This window comes from Lactuca sativa, chromosome 7, assembly GCF_002870075.4.
Source record: "Lactuca sativa cultivar Salinas chromosome 7, Lsat_Salinas_v11, whole genome shotgun sequence".
NCBI classification, from domain to species: Eukaryota; Viridiplantae; Streptophyta; class Magnoliopsida; order Asterales; family Asteraceae; genus Lactuca; species Lactuca sativa.
Genome location: NC_056629.2, coordinates 34,635,237 through 34,651,815, shown reverse-complemented (window position 1 = coordinate 34,651,815; position 16,579 = coordinate 34,635,237). Strand labels below are relative to the sequence as shown.

The 16,579-nt window shown below is 36.1% G+C and overlaps 1 long non-coding RNA gene across 1 annotated transcript; it reads left to right on the top strand.

Moving 5' to 3' along the window:
- Positions 1-11,593: 11,593 nt before the first annotated feature.
- Positions 11,594-12,486, top strand: LOC122195106 (uncharacterized). The gene is made up of 2 exons (XR_006185089.2): positions 11,594-12,152; positions 12,349-12,486. It is a non-coding gene; the product is annotated as an uncharacterized LOC122195106 (long non-coding RNA).
- The last annotated feature ends 4,093 nt before the right edge of the window (positions 12,487-16,579 follow it).

The window sequence follows — 16,579 nt, the reverse complement described above, 5'->3', positions numbered from 1 at the left end:
TTTCTTGTAGATTTGAAAGAAATTTTGGTGAATATTGAAGATGTGAAAAATGATAAATTGAAAAAAACAAGGAAATATTGACACGAAGACATGAAAACAGTTTGAAATTTGTAGCATTTTTTATATTTTATATTTTATATTGTATCGAATGAAACACTTGTACTATTATGTTTGTATCGAATGAAATACTTGTACTATTATGTTTGTATCGAATGAAATACTTGTACTATTAATAAAAATGAGATTTTTTATGATTTACTTACGAATATTATAGTATAAGAAATATGCATTTGAAAAAATATGTATATATGCACCTAAAACTTTGATTTTTATTGTTAAAAAGCAAGAGTGTTTTTTCATATATTCTATTTTTTTTTAAAAAAAATTGTAGTTTTTTTGAAAAAAAAATACAGTTTTTTTAAAATTGCAGTTATTTGAAAAAATTGCATTTTTTTTTCAAAAATTCATGTTTTTTTATAAAAAAATTAAAAAAATCTACACTTTTAAAAAATCGAAAAATATTATTTTTAAAAAAATCTGAAAATTTGATTTATTATGTAAAATTTTAGACATTTATATTAATATATTCAATAACACAAAAAATTGAACATTAAATGAGATTAGTAAGATGACGATTAATGAATTAATTTTGATCCAACGCTCCGCTTTTAGTTCTTGGGGTCTTGGGAAACTTTAAGTTTTCAATCGATCTCACCCCTATATATATATATATATATATATATATATATATATATATATATATATATATATATATATATATATATATAACTTTGTAATATCTCTATTTTATTATATTAAACTAATAGGTAAAAAATTATCACTTTTTCATAATAGTTTTATTATAATAATTAATATTGTTTTACAGGCACAAGATGGATTCTACCGACTATAAGATAGACAAAAACAAAGAAAATTATTTATGAATAAAAGAAAATCTAATGTTATGTCTACCAAATCAATTGATAATTTTTTAAATAAAAATCAATTTAATTTTATTGGCATTTATTATTTTAATTTAAAACATATTATAAAAATTTTATTTATATTGCAATTGTAGGTGACAATGAAAATTTCAACCCAAATATATCATGTCGATATCATCATATAAGTTTCTAATTACTTTCAATTTTAATATCAAAAGTCCATTATGTAACGATGCTAAACAGAAGAGAAACTCAGAAAACACTATTTGCATAGATGTTTTACTTATATATTTCTTACATACTATATTATATTTTCAATAAAAAATACAATGTTTTTTATATATTTATAAAATAATTATTAAACTCATTATTTGTATTACGTTTGACTTGTATATATTTTTTCCTACAAAATTAACTTCTAATTTGTGCATGTTTATCGTTTATTGAGGATTAAGTTAAGAGTTTTACGCTTTATGAGATTGAAAATGTTTCACTCCATAGCAATTCAAGCATAATTTTTTTTTTGAACGAATACCTTACCTTGATCATGAGTCTATATCTTCTTCTAACAATCGTTTAATTACTGAGGGGTTAGACTTTGACATGACAAATCTACTTAACAAGTTTAATCATGTAACATCTCAAAAATTTCAGATAAAAATTTTCATTTTTAATTCATTCCAAAACATCCAATAATCATGTCAAAACAACCAAGTGTGTATCATAGTGAAATAATATCAGAGTACAAAATCCAAAATCATATTAATGGGTTTTGAGCATAACAAACAAAACTTATGTGTGCATGCAACCTTAATTGAAGATCTATGTTTTCTCTAATTGAACATACAACATTTGAACATGTCACGCCTCCGGCCCAGGTGACGGAACACGCCGAGATGTGCGGCTAAGTTCATGGATCATAGGTAAACTGAATATATAGCACAAGTACAACAATAAACAAAATAACATTTACATTCCATCTTGATGTTTGAATACAATGTTTTTACAAATAATAATAATACATGAATTGCCTTATCTGATAGACATATAATACAACAACAAGTAAACTAGGTCACCTGTAATCCAATCCGTTTTGAATGTTTGTTTAAAGATTTCCTGAGAATACATGTAGTTTCAAGGGTCAACACAAGTTGGTGAGCGTTACAGGTTTTCTGCTAACCGCAATAATACTTTTAATAAGTCCAAAAAGTATTATCTTTGTATATATAATGATAGTTAAAAATAGTGTTTGCAATGAGTCTTTTAAAAGCCTAAAATGTATTTTTGTATAAGTAGATCCATACTTTAACCGTGTTTGTAATAAATACTTGAAAGCCAAAATGTATCTTTTGTATAAGTAAATCCATACTTTAAACTGTGTTCGTAATAAACCTTTCAATATCCTTGAAAACCAAACTGTTATGTTACATAAGTAATTCAATACTTAAAATAGTTTTGAAAGCAATCAAGCCCATGGTTGTAGTGAGAGAGAGAGAGAGAGATACATATTCTAGTTAATGTTTTAGTGAGTCTTATAACTAAGCTATATGACTGAGTGTACCCCCATACAATGCTTCATTGGACGTTGTAATAAAAATTATAGACACCTATCACCTGCTTCGATTGACCGGTCGAGGTTTGTAGCTAGCAACCGTAGGTGTGGATGTCAACCCCGTATAGATCTATACATATGTATCTCGCTTTGAAGATTAATAATTATAGTAGTGTGGGTAGGCTAAGTAGTTAAACTCGGCTAATGAATAATGTAGTGTCTCACTAAAAATCCCTTAACTAAAAAGTTTGTGAATAACTCTCATCTCTAACTTACTTGTGGGTAAGTGACTAGGCATAATGAATATCATTGTATTAGGTTTATAAAGTCGAGTATGTTTGACATATATGTAAAAGTGTAATGTACTCGATTTTATAAAAATGAATGTTTCGAATTAATGAACATATGTACATGTATATGTTGGAATAGTGTCTAAGGCAGCAACTATATTAGGCAAGTATTTGACCCGATTGTGCATGGTCCTTTTGGGTTGCCTTCACCATAGCAACTTGACAGGATGATTTATAATGAGACAAGAAATATTATTAATATATTATGAGAATAATATAAGGAATAATAATATTGTTATTTGATTAATATAAGTCATAAATTAATTAGGAATTAATTTGGTGACTTAAAAAGATTAATTAAATAAAAGGGCATAAACTGTCAATTGTATGATAGTTGTACTTTGGGCTATAATTCCTTATGGATAAGGGGTGGACGGTTTTAGGATTTTGGATAGACCTAGAAATCGTCCAAGGCTTATCATAAGGGGGATTGGATTGCTTAGGGCCTAAGTTATCCAAATTAGGGTTTAAGGGTGAAATCCTAGGAGCCTTACAAGTATAAATAGACCCAAGGGGTCAAGGAAATCGACACTCTTGCCTTTGGAAGAACCCTGGCCGACTTCTTGCCCTCTCCCATCTCTCTCTAATCATCCTCTTGCTAAGTTGGTGTTTGTAAGCCATTAGAGGAGTGACAATTGTGACTATAAGCTCCAAGAACAAGAAGATTCAAGCAAGCAACTTAAGGTAATCTTCTAGATCTGTTTTTCTTATGTTATTACCTAGATCTATTGTTCAAAAGTCTTGGATACAATGCATGTTCAATTAGAGAAACCTAGATCCAAGCATTAGGGTTTGTATGTGCACATAGGAATGTTCATATAGCTAAAACCCATCAGTGGTATCAGAGCCTTGATTGGTTTCTATTGAATTGATGCATTGGTTGCTTGATTGTTGCTTGCAAAATTCGAATTTTGTTATTCTGCCTGATGAACTCGGCGAGTTCCATGGTGGACTTGGCGAGTAGGCCTCAACTCGGCGTGTCCATTGTGGTACTCGGCGAGTTCGAGCGTCAGAAAGAGCTAATTTCGGGATTTCTTGTTGTTTATCTTTTGGATACTTACCTTAATCTTAACGGGTCAATATAAATCCGATTTTAATATATATTTGAGTATATTCTTGACCTAATTGAAGATATTTATCAATTAATTGAATAATAATTTCCTTATGTGATAATTGATTAATTATTCTAATTAAATTAGTAAATTGTTTTGCAAGAAATAATTAAATAAATCAAATATGGATAATTATGTGATTAAATGTTAATTTGGATTATTTGTTATTTGATCCCTTATGTTTTAAAAGTTTAAAACTTGTCCTCAAGTTTTGAAATTTATGTTTTGTGATTAAAAGTTTAATTTAGATAATTTAAATTTCAAACCCTAGAATTTTACAAGTTTAAAATTCAACCCTATACTAATATAATATTACAAGATTAATATATATATATATATATATATATATATATATATATATATATATGTATAATTAAAATGCTAGTCTTACTATTAGTAGGCCTCATTCATGAAGCCGGTCTATAAGGTGGGTATAAGGTTGCGGCCTATAAAATGGCGCTTAATGGGTGTACACTCACACCCACCGCTTGCTTGATCGATGAAGGGTCGTTAGCCGAACAGGTAGGATAGGGCAACCTCATCTCCTTATTAAAAGTATAATATGAAATACAAAGTAACTACATGTTTTTCAAAAAATCCTGAATCCTAGTTGTTTTAGGAAAAGTGAATTGATGCAATCCCATGAAATTACACTTTACACCCTTGCTAAGAAGTTAGTGGAGCGTGTGTGGTTTACCGGCACACTAATTGGTTCTAAGCAAAGGTGGCAAAGGGTGATTCATTGTTTATCATAGTTCGATGGAGTGCGTGTGGTTTACCGACACATCGAATAGATGATTGTTACAATGAAGGCACCGAGTAGATTTGCATGGTTATTCACACCCACTTTGTGATCCGCGGTATCCCAGTCACAAACGAGAGGGGCATATCGAGATTTAAACATGCCATTGAAAGGTTCAATGAATCTCATCCAAACCTAGGAATTCTCAATACATTTAGAACTTAAAGTTATGTTTTCATGGTGGAGAATTAGTGAATCGTCATTCACTTACCTTCAAATTGTTTGCATGTTAGATTACGACATCCCTTTTCTAATATGTAAATATCGTTGTTGAATCCTAGCCCTAATTCTTCTTATTGGGTGATAATTAGGGATTCAAATTCTAATCTATCTTTGTCCTTTCTATTTGTAGATGTCGAACGCGAACAACGCTGCTGCTAGTTCATTCACATTGATGAGCCTTTGCCAAAAGGTGACTTTCTATGGAACGAACTTTAGTGAATGGATAAGATACATTCGCATAATTGCTCGCTACGAGGACAAGGAGTATGTCCTCGATGAGAAGCTCGAGAAGATCAACCCAAAAATCGCTACTCTGGCTGAAATGACTGCTTTTGAGACTCATGAACGTGATGCGACGAAGGTTCATTGCATCATGATAGCCACAATGAACGCCGAATTCCAAAAGTCCTACGAGGACATGTATCCATATGAAATGCACCAAGACTTATTGGAGAGATACCATCAAAACGCGAGGCAGGAACGTTACGAGATCTTCACTAACATGATCTCCGCTAAAATGGGTCATGGAGAATCTCTAACCGTGCACCTGCAAAAGATGCAAAGGTATGTCGTTCGTCTTCGCAAGTTGAATGTTGACTTTGGGGAAGACTTGGTTATCGACATGGTGCTTCACTCCTTGCCTCCGTGTTACAATCAATTTAGGATGACCTACCACATGAACAAGGAGGAGGTCACCCTAAGTAAGCTCCAAGGTCTCCTTAGAGTTGCTGAGAGCAACCTCAAGGACAAGTCTGTTGCACCAACTCCCAATCCACCAGCTGCTCCTGTTTTGGCAATTGGGCAAGGTAGGGGTAAGAAGAGGAAGGCTCCATCTAAGAGCTACCGCAAGGGAAAGTCCCGAGATGGTTCCTCTTCTAGTGGGACCAAAGTTGATCCTGCTAAGGCCAACCCTAACCCAAAGGAGGCAGAGTGCCACCATTGCCACAAAATAGGGCATTGGAAGAGAAGCTGCCTAGAATACCTGCAAGCCATCAGGGAAGGAAAGATCAAGCCATCTTTCACATGTATATACACAATTAAATCTAATGATTCATCTCATGCTATTTCTTGGGTCCTAGATACCGGGTGTGGTTACCACATTTGTTCTGAATTGCAGGGACTAAGAAGAAATAGGGATGTGGAGCATGGAAGAATAAATCTAATCATGGGAAACAAAAGATCGTCGCCTATGACCAAGATTGGAGTGTATTCTTTAGTGCTTAGTAATGGTTTATGTTTAGATTTGAATAATTGTTGCTACTCGCCAGAAATGGCAAGAAACATCATTTCGTTTCATGGTTTGTTTAGACAAGGATTTAGATTTTCTTTTAATAATGAGAATGGTTCAATTTATGCTTATCTAAATGGTGTCTTATATTTTGAAGCAATGCCATGTAATGGAATTTATGAAACTGTTATGATTGTAGATAACCTAGGAAATGATGTTTTGTGCATGGATTCTTCCAATAGTATGGATAAAGCATCCTTGTGGCATTGTCGTCTTGGACATGTCAACAAGAAGCGCATAGCCCAACTCCAAAAGGATGGAGTATTGGAGTCATTCGACCTTAGGGAAGATGACACATGCGAGTCTTGTTTACTTGGAAAGATGACCAAGTCACCCTTCACTAGTACATGTGAAAGGGGTGAGGGTTTATTGGACCTCATACATACCGATGTATGTGGACCCTTTAGATAAACCACGAAGGATGGAAACCGCTTCTATGTGACTTTTACCGATGACTATAGTAGATATGGGTATATCTACTTAATCAAGAAAAATTCAGAAACGTTTGAAAAGTTCAAAGAGTTCAAGAATGAAGTGGAGAATCAATTGGGCAGGAAAATCAAGATGCTTCGAACCGATCGAGGAGGAGAGTACCTAAGTCTTGAATTCCACGATTATCTCAAGGAGTGTGGAATAGTTTCACAACTGACGCCACCTAGGACACCACAATTGAATGGTGTGGCAGAAAGGCGTAATCGAACCTTATTGGATATGGTTCGCTCTATGATGAGTCGTGCTTCACTATCAATCTCTTTTTGGGGGTATGCCTTAGAGACTGCCGCCCATATCCTTAACCGAGTCCCTACTAAGAAGGTTGCCAAAACACCTCACGAGATGTGGACAGGGAAAGCTCCCTCGTTAGCACATATCAAGGTTTGGGGTTGCGAGGCTTTCGTAAGACGAGATACTCACGACAAGATCGAACCTCGTAGTGAGCGATGTATTTTCATCGGCTACCCGCAGAAATCCTTTGGATATCTCTTCTATAGACCGAAGGACAATGTTGTCTTCGTTGCGAGGTGAGGAGTTTTCCGAGAACGAGAACTCATAAGCCAAGGGGACAGTGGGAGGCAAATTGAGCTTGAAGAGATTCAAGAATCGATTGATGAAGGAACCTCTACCCCTGGCACTCAACCCGAGGAGGAAACTCCGGTTGAACCGATTGACGAGTCCTTACCTCTTAGACGTTCCGAAAGAGTTAGAGTTCAACCCCCGTTTTATGGTTTTCATATTACTACCGAAGGCGACACGTATATTAGTGATGGTACACTAATAAATCTAGATGAACCTAATTGCTTAAGGAAGCCATGGCAGGCCCAGAGTCTGCGAAATGGAAAGAGGCAATGGACAGCGAGATCCAATCCATGGATGATAACCAAGTTTGGAATTTGGTTGATAATGTGCCCGGACGTAAGACCGTTGGGTGCAAATGGATCTTCAAGAAGAAGACCGACGTGGATGGAAAGGTACACACATATAAGGCGCGATTGGTTGCGAAGGGCTTTACTCAAACTCCCGGAGTTGACTATGATGAGACCTTCTCACCAGTTGCGAAAATAAAATCTATTAGAGTGATGCTAGCAATTGCCGCATTTCATGATTATGAGATTTGGCAAATGGATGTCAAGACCTCTTTCCTTAATGGGAAGTTGGCTGAGGATGTTTACATGGGTCAGCCAGAAGGGTTTGTGGATCCGAAGCATCCGAATAGAGTGTGTAAGCTTGAGAAGTCCATTTATGGACTTAAGCAAGCGTCTCGCAGATGGAATCTCTGCTTCGATGAGAAAGTCAATGAGTTTGGATTTGTACGAAGCGAAGATGAATCGTGTGTATATGTCAAAGCCAGTGGGAGTATAGTAAGCTTCCTCGTTCTATATGTCGATGGCATATTTCTCATAGGAAACGAAATCCCGACTCTGCAGGAGGTTAAGTCCTGGCTCGGGAAGTGCTTCGCTATGAAGGACCTCGGAGAGGCTTCTTATATTTTGGGAATAAGGATAGTAAGAGAGAGAAGTAAAAGACTAATAGGACTTAGTCAGAACACTTACTTAGAGAAGGTACTAAAACGTTTTAGTATGGAAAACTCGAAGAAGGGAGAATTACCGATACAGAGTAATGCCAAGTTGAGTAAGACTCAAAGTCCGAGTACCGAAGCTGAAATAGCAGAAATGAGCCGAGTACCATACGCTTCCGCAGTTGGCTCAATCATGTACGTTATGACTTGTACTCGCCCTGATGTTGCCTTTGCTTTAAGCATGGTTAGTAGATATCAAGGGAACCCTGGCAGAGCCCATTGGATTGCGGTCAAGAATATCCTTAAGTACCTTCGGAGGACGAAGGAATGGTTTTTAGTCCTCGGAGGGAGTGATGACTTAAAGGTGCAAGGGTATAGTGACGCCAGTTTTCAGACCGACAGGGACAACTACTGTTCGAAGTCGGGATGGGTCTTTACCCTAAATGGAGGACGAGTGACTTGGAAAAGTTCCAAGCAAGAAACCATAGCTGATTCAACGTGCAAATCAGAGTACATTGCAGGGAGCGAAGCGTCGAAGGAGGCGATATGGTTAAAGAACTTCATCGGTGATCTTGGAGTTGTACCTTCCATAAAGGAGCCCATGGAGATTTTCTGTGATAATGAAGGAGCGGTTGCCTTGACCAAGGAACCGAGGGATCATGGTAGATCTCAACATATCGACAGAAAATATCACTTTATTAGACATCGTGTAGAAGAAGGACAACTCGTGGTTAAGAGGATATCATCAGAAGATAACCCAGCAGATGCGCTTACGAAGGGACTGAGCAGGGTTAAGCACTTGTAGCTTGCTAGGAGTATTGGGCTGAAGGATGATATTAGTATAGATTAGATAGTATTAGAAACGTGTAAGAGATAAATGTAATTAACATTTGATGATTAAATAAAAGAGTATTATTTATGAGTAATGTTACTGTCTTATGTTAATTGTTTAGCTATTGTTTCATTTTGCATGTTTTGACTTCCAGAATAATTGAGGTTATTAAACATAATCGAATTATTCAAACAATCCACAAACGTTCATATGTTGGAAGTAGGTATGAATGAAGATTGTCATGAATTGGTGTGTAGATTGTCTAAATGGTATTAGACATAGCAAAGGTTTGCTGCAACGTTCATGAGTGCTTATGAACTAGTTTTGAGCATTGGAACAAACCCGTGCTTGCTGGAATCACCTTATGGAATATGATAAAAAGGGTGATCGCAAGACGATAATATCATATGGTCTTAAAACCTAGATATATGGTTTGTTATTTGTTAATTGGTTGTACATTGATAATGCAAAACCGCATCAGTAACTTGATGTTATAAAACGCATTGTTGTGTATAGTTGATTAATAAATAAGTAAATGCATATAAGTCGAAGTTTATCTGTTACTTTTATCCTAAGAGGGTAAAAGCGATATCTCGGCCGCTCGATGATTTGATTTGACTTATGTGCCAGGCCCGGTCAGAACTGAATTGATGTGTTCGATTAAGTTCTATGTCGAATAAATCTGAGATCGAGAAACCAACTGCTGGACAATTAATTCCATAAGAATTGTCCGCATGATATCTAAACAGACGACTGTACGATCCCTTATCTAAAGGACAAAATTGATAAGATCAGAGTTTGACAGTGTCTTTGAGAGCTACAATTGCTAATCGGATTATACTTATATATATAGTTACTAGACTTATCCAAGTGGGAGACTGTTGGAATAGTGTCTAAGGAAGCAACTATATTAGGCAAGTATTTGACCCGATTGTGCATGGTACTTTTGGGTTGCCTTCACCATAGCAACTTGACAGGATGATTTATAATAAGAGAAGAAATATTATTAATATATTATGAGAATAATATAAGGAATAATAATATTGTTATTTGATTAATATAAGTCATAAATTAATTAGGATTTAATTTGGCAACTTAAAAAGATTAATTAAATAAAAGGGCATAAACTGTCAATTGTATGATAGTTGTACTTTGGGCTATAATTCCTTATGGATAAGGGGTGGACGGTTTTAGGGCTTTGGATAGACCTAGAAATCGTCCAAGGCTTATCATAAGGGGGATTGGATTGCTTAGGGCCTAAGTTATCCAAATTAGGGTTTAAGGGTGAAACCCTAGGAGCCTTACAAGTATAAATAGACCCAAGGGGTCAAGGAAATCGGCACTCTTGCCTTTGGAAGAACCCTGGCCGACTTCTTGCCCTCTCCCCTCTCTCTCTAATCATCCTCTTGCTAAGTTGGTGTTTGTAAGCCATTAGAGGAGTGACAATTGTGACTATAAGCTCCAAGAACAAGAAGATTCAAGCAAGCAACTTAAGGTAATCTTCTAGATCTGTTTTTCTTATGTTATTACCTAGATCTATTGTTTAAAAGTCTTGGATACAATGCATGTTCAATTAGAGAAACCTAGATCCAAGCATTAGGGTTTGTATGTGCACATAGGAATGTTCATATAGCTAAAACCCATAAGTATAAACATGGTGTACTTAAACATATAAATAAACATGTTTAATAATAGTTTGAATCCTTACTACAAAGTTTCATAACGTATTTGTTATAATATGCAATGTCACATAAAAATCATAAAATTTTGTATCGTGTAGTAATTGTTGTGTGAAATGGTTATTTCAGGATAAAATAACCATAATACGTATACGAAAAATTTATACTAGTTTATTTGTAACAATATGATAAATTGTTAAATAATAATATTTTTTATAAACTAGGTTTGTTGTATTTTCACATAAAAATATAATTGGTTTGTATAAACAAAATATATTGGCACATGTATTCCCCTCACCCCCACCCCCGAAATAATTAAAATATTAAAAAGGGGCCGTAAGCACTCACCGTTGAAGCGTGAGTTTCATTTGTTCGAAATCGGTTTGTTTGAGAGCTTGACGTGAGAAACTGTAAATCCACCAATCTCGAACTTTGAAATACTATGGGGATCATTTCGTAACAAATTTGAACTATTGGGGACTAATTTGGTTAAAATATTTCAAGAGAGGGGTTGAAATGGTTATTTTTACTCCAAGTTTGAAGATTTGGATCTATTCTGATAAAATTAATCAAAGGAGGGGCCTTTTTGAATAAATGGGTCCAATATTTGTGGATTGGGACTCCTTTCAAATAAAAGGGTTCAAGAGAGGGCTTAATATGTTCATTTTGGAAAAACCAAAATGATTTAGGGCAATTTGTGGAAGGAAAAATCCCATAGAGGGACTGATTATGTTAACTTGCCAAACTTAATTAATCTAGGTTTTTAATTCCCGTGTTTCATACATCGAGCAATAGTAATGGACACCTACCATTGAAAGTAGCCGACACAGAGAACACGGATGAATGGCAAATAATGCGATAGTGGTGAATCGGAGTTACGTCGTCGGCGCTTGGCTCGACCGGGGAAGAGAGGAGAGCGAAGGCTCGCATCGGGTAATCTGGAAGCCTTAACTAATCGCGAAGAGGGAGAAGAGACGAAGGCAGGGCTTTCTCTTTCTCGTCCGGAGATTTCAGACCCATCGCACCCGAGTTGCGAGCTCCGGTGGTCGACTAGACCGAAGAAGAACATGGGCAGAAGCAGCGACGCTGCTGTGGGGTTGGCGAAAGGGAGTGAGAAGCGAGGGTAAAGGAGGTCACGGTCCTTGGGCCGGTCGCGAAGGGCGTTAATAGACGCCGATCAAGGGATGTTTGGGGGTTGTGCTCGACGGAAAATGGAGATATGGGAGCGACGGGGTTCGATCAGTGGGAAGAAAGGGTCGCATTGGGACCGAAGAGAAGGAAAAGGAGATAGGGATTCAGTCTCGGTGGTGATCGACGAGCAAAAGGGAGAGGGACAGCCTTCCTCCGGCTATTGCAGGTAATGGATGGGGGGTCTGCTCCGGCAGCCTCCCCTGTTCTTCTTCTTGGTTTTTTTTTTTTTTTTTTTTTTTTTTTTTTTTTTTTTTTTTTTTGGACTGGTCGATGGATGAACTGGTATGTTTGGTTTGTATGTATGACAGTGAAGGATAGGAAACAAAAACGTTTTGTCGCTCTTTTTTTTTTTTTGATTGCAGGTATACCCGGGAACAAGAACAGTTCTCGTGTTCTTGACAGAAATTAGTGCAAAAGGAAAGAGCTATGGGAGTGTTTGCGTGCTGTTTTCGGTTTTGATTGTGTGTTGATTGTTTGTGAACCAATTTATCAATTTATCAGTTGATGTGTAGAACAATACCACCATACCAACCGCCTCGTTCCCGAGTTAAAAAAAAAAAAAAAAAAAAAAAGAAGAGAAAGAAAGTAGAAAGGAAGAGAAAGGAAAGGAAAGAACAAATTTTTTTTTTTTTTTTTCCTGATCTGGAAAGAAAACAAAATCATTTTGTTCTTTCTTTCCAAATCCTCATAAATGGGAAGGAAAGGAAGGAAAATTAAGAGGAAAAGTGATTCTACCATTTCTCTCCACTTTCTTCAAATTCCCTCGTTTAATGAAACTTGGGAACACCAACTTATTTTATTTTTTTTCTCATTTCCATCCATTTCCTTTCCTTTATCTTGAACTCGGGAACGAGGTGGTAGTGAGGGAGAAGCAAAGAAACGTGGGAAGGAAAAGGTTGGAGTGTAAGAGTTGATCTTTAAGTGTTTACTTAGGCAAAACAAGTCTTAAATCATAACGGGTAAATGACACCAATGCATGTTTTAGAAAACACGTAATTAGTCTCTATTTTCAAAAATTAACTCAGAACAATAATAAATGAGCTGTCATTTTAAGTGTAAAGTGTATAATTTTTATTTTTGTAATTTGTATTATGTATTTGTTTCATTATTTTAAGTGTAAAGAGTATAAGTTTTATTTTTGTAATTTGTATTATGTATTTGTTTCATTATGTAATGTGTGTATTGATGTATGTTTTAATATGTCCCATACGTGTATATACATACGGATATATATAGTTGTTCACAAATTTATGAGTGTTGAGCTATTTCCATCGTTGAAATCCACATTGACCGGATTGGATTTATGTATTATTCTGAAATACATAACCAATAATAAAATCATGTCAAAATAAATAGTTTTAACGTTTCGTGATTAATAAACCTGAAAACGTCCGATTTTTCACTTTTTATAAATATTTTTACTAAAAATATTTCAAATATGAAATTAAATATAAGGTTATAGTCTGAGTCCAAAAATGCTTTCGGAATTACAATTTGAGGCGTGCAAGTCCCTCAACGGATAGAAACGGTTTTGACAGTTTTAAGAAAATCAATATTTTACTGGCTTTTGATTCTTAAAACGGTTGTATCTTTTGCATACCAACTCCGTTTTGGACGTTCTTTATATTTTCGGAATCAGGGAAACATGTACTACGAGGCTAGAGTGTTTGTTTTTCTCACAATGACTTAATACGAAATTTTAGTTTTCCAAACGCAATCCTAAGGTTGTCGTTTGAGCTGTTTGATTTGTTTGCCAAATTACATATTTGGAAGTAAAATAGCATTTGATATCTTATAATAGTTGAAATAACTCATTTATTTTACATTAGGTGCACTAGAACTCAATGAGTCAATTTACCAAGGAACTTACTATGAACTTGACCGTTCACAATTTTTGACCTAAATTCTGTGATGACACATTAGCTCTCCGTTAAGGGAATTTCATCCCGGAATTATTTTGTTCTAAAATATTTTGTTCCATTATTATTTTTTATACCAGTATTTCATTCCAGTATTGGAGGAAGCACCGCTGGAAAATTACGAATACTTTCATTTCATCTGGTCCTTACGTTTCCAAGTAAGCTCCGGCTCTTAACGAGAGTTCCATCGGGCATTTACTATAGATATGCAGATTTTTTTTGAGGATTTTGATTTCTCGATCCATGATTTTCACTGGTTCCTTCACGAAATGGAGTTTAGTGTCGCCATGTATCTCATTGAGAGGAAAGACAAGGTTCTCATTATAGAGGCACTCCTTAAGATTAAACACGTGGAAGGTATCGTGAACTTTAATTATTTCTTAAGGTAAATTGAATTTGTAAGCCACCAGACCAACCCTTTTAAGGATTTCAAAAAGTCTGATGTAATGGGGGTTTAGTTTATCTCGTTTTCCCAAATCTAATAATGTTTTCTATAATGCGACCTTTAGTATGACACGATCTCTTACTTTGAATTCTAAGGGTCTGCGTCTTGTGTCAGCATAGTTTTTCTAATGACTATGTGCGGTCCTCTAATCGTTCCTTTATCTGAACGATCTTCTCTATTGTTTCATGACTGATCTAAGGACCAGTGAGTAGATTGTCTGTAGCATGCTTTTCAGCTAATTGGGTATCTCCAACCCCTGCTCAACATATCGAAGAACGACACCTATCCGTGTAAGGAATCAAATGGAGCGGCCTCTATGCTAAGGTTGTAACTATGGTTATATTAAAACTCAACTAGCGGTAAGTGAGTATCTCATGCTTTACCGAAGTCTATCTCCCAAGCACGGAGCTTGTCTTCCAAGGTTTGTGTGGTTCCTTCACTTTTTCCATCCATTTGAGGATGATATGTTGTACTCATATCGAGTTTGGTTCATAGGAACCTTTATATTGACTGCCAAAATCTGGAAGTGAATCTACTATCTCGGTCTGAGATAATAGTTATTGGCAGACAATGCAGTCTGACTATCTCCTTGAGATAGGACTTGTGGGTTTTTCCATCCCATTAGTTTCTTTGATGGCTAAGAAGTAGGCAGACTTGATTAAACACTTAACCATTACCCATAGGGCGTCATAACTGTTTGAAGTTCTTGGCAACTTTGTTATGAAGTCCATGGTTATCTATTCCTATCTCCATTATGGGTTTGACGGTTATTGTAGTAGACCAGAAGGCTCCTGGTACTCTGCTTTGACTTTGGTGCAAGTCAAACATTTACCGTTATAGGTGGCGATCTCTAGCTTTATGTTAGGTTACCAATAAAGCTTCTTGAGATCGAGATACATCTAATCTGATCCGAGATGTAATGAATATCATGATTTACGAGCTTCGTTTAGAACTAGACTCCTGAATTCACCAAACTTTGGGGTCCAAATTCGGTTCATGAAATATCATGTTCCGTCTTCCTTGAGGTCGAACCGTTTGTCCATACCACGCAAATTTTTTTCCTATGATATTCTCGGGTTTGAGTGCTTCCAGCTGAGCAGCTCTAATTTGGATGGTGAGATTGGACGGGATGGTTAGGGTTAGAGCCTTTACACAAAGTGGCATTGCTTGTTCTTTCCTGCTTAAAGCATCTAACATGACATTTGCTTTACCAGGATGATAACGAATTTCGCATTGGTAATCATTTAGCAATTCTACACACTTTCGTTGCCTCATATTGAGTTCCTTCTGGTGGAAGATGTGTTGGAGGATTGTATGGTTGGTGAATACGTCACACTTTGTTCCGTAGAGGTAGTGTCTCCGATCATTATGGAAAACACTATAGCTCCTAACTCCAAGTTGTGGGTAGTGTAGTTGGTCTTTTTTTTTTTGGCTTGGATCGTCTGGATTCATATGCAATGACGTTTATTTCTTTGCATCAACACGCATCCTAACTCTTGTTATGAGGCGTCGCAAAGTACTAAAAAGTCTTTTGTTCCTTCTGGAAGAGACAAAATTAGTGCACTGCACAACCATTGATTCAATTTTGGAAAGGCAGACTCTTGTCTGTTTTCCCAATCGAACTTCTTGTCTTTCTGGGTTAGAGCGGTGAGAGGCTTGGCTATCTTGGAGAAGTTCTCGATGAATCTATGCTAATAGTCTGCAAGCCCTAGGAATTAGCATACTTCATTTGGCATCATTGGTCAGTACGAATGGCATGACCAGAAACTAGTAGTGACTATACTGAGTCCTGAATGTCGTCTTTAGAATGTCTACTTTTTGGAATCTAATTTGATGATAGCCAAATCTTATATCAATCTTTGAGTTGTAACAGGATCCTTGTAATTGGTCAAATAGGTCATGGATCTTCGGGAGTGGATATCGGTTCTTGATGGCAAGGTTCTTCAACTCTCGATAGTCGATGAATATCCTGAACGATCCATCCTTCTTTTTGAGAAACAATACCAGAGCTCCTCATGGAGAGAAACTTGGTCGGATAAAGATTTTTTCAAGAAGTTTTTTTGGAGTTGATTGGACAATTCTTGCATTTCCGATGGAGCTAGACGATAAGGAAATCTTGTCACAGGTGTTGCGCTCAGGATTAGGTCGACGATTTGTAAGACCCAACTCGACGAGTTGGAGCTGGAATGAGAAACCCTAATTTCCAGGGTTTTGAACCCTATTTAAAGG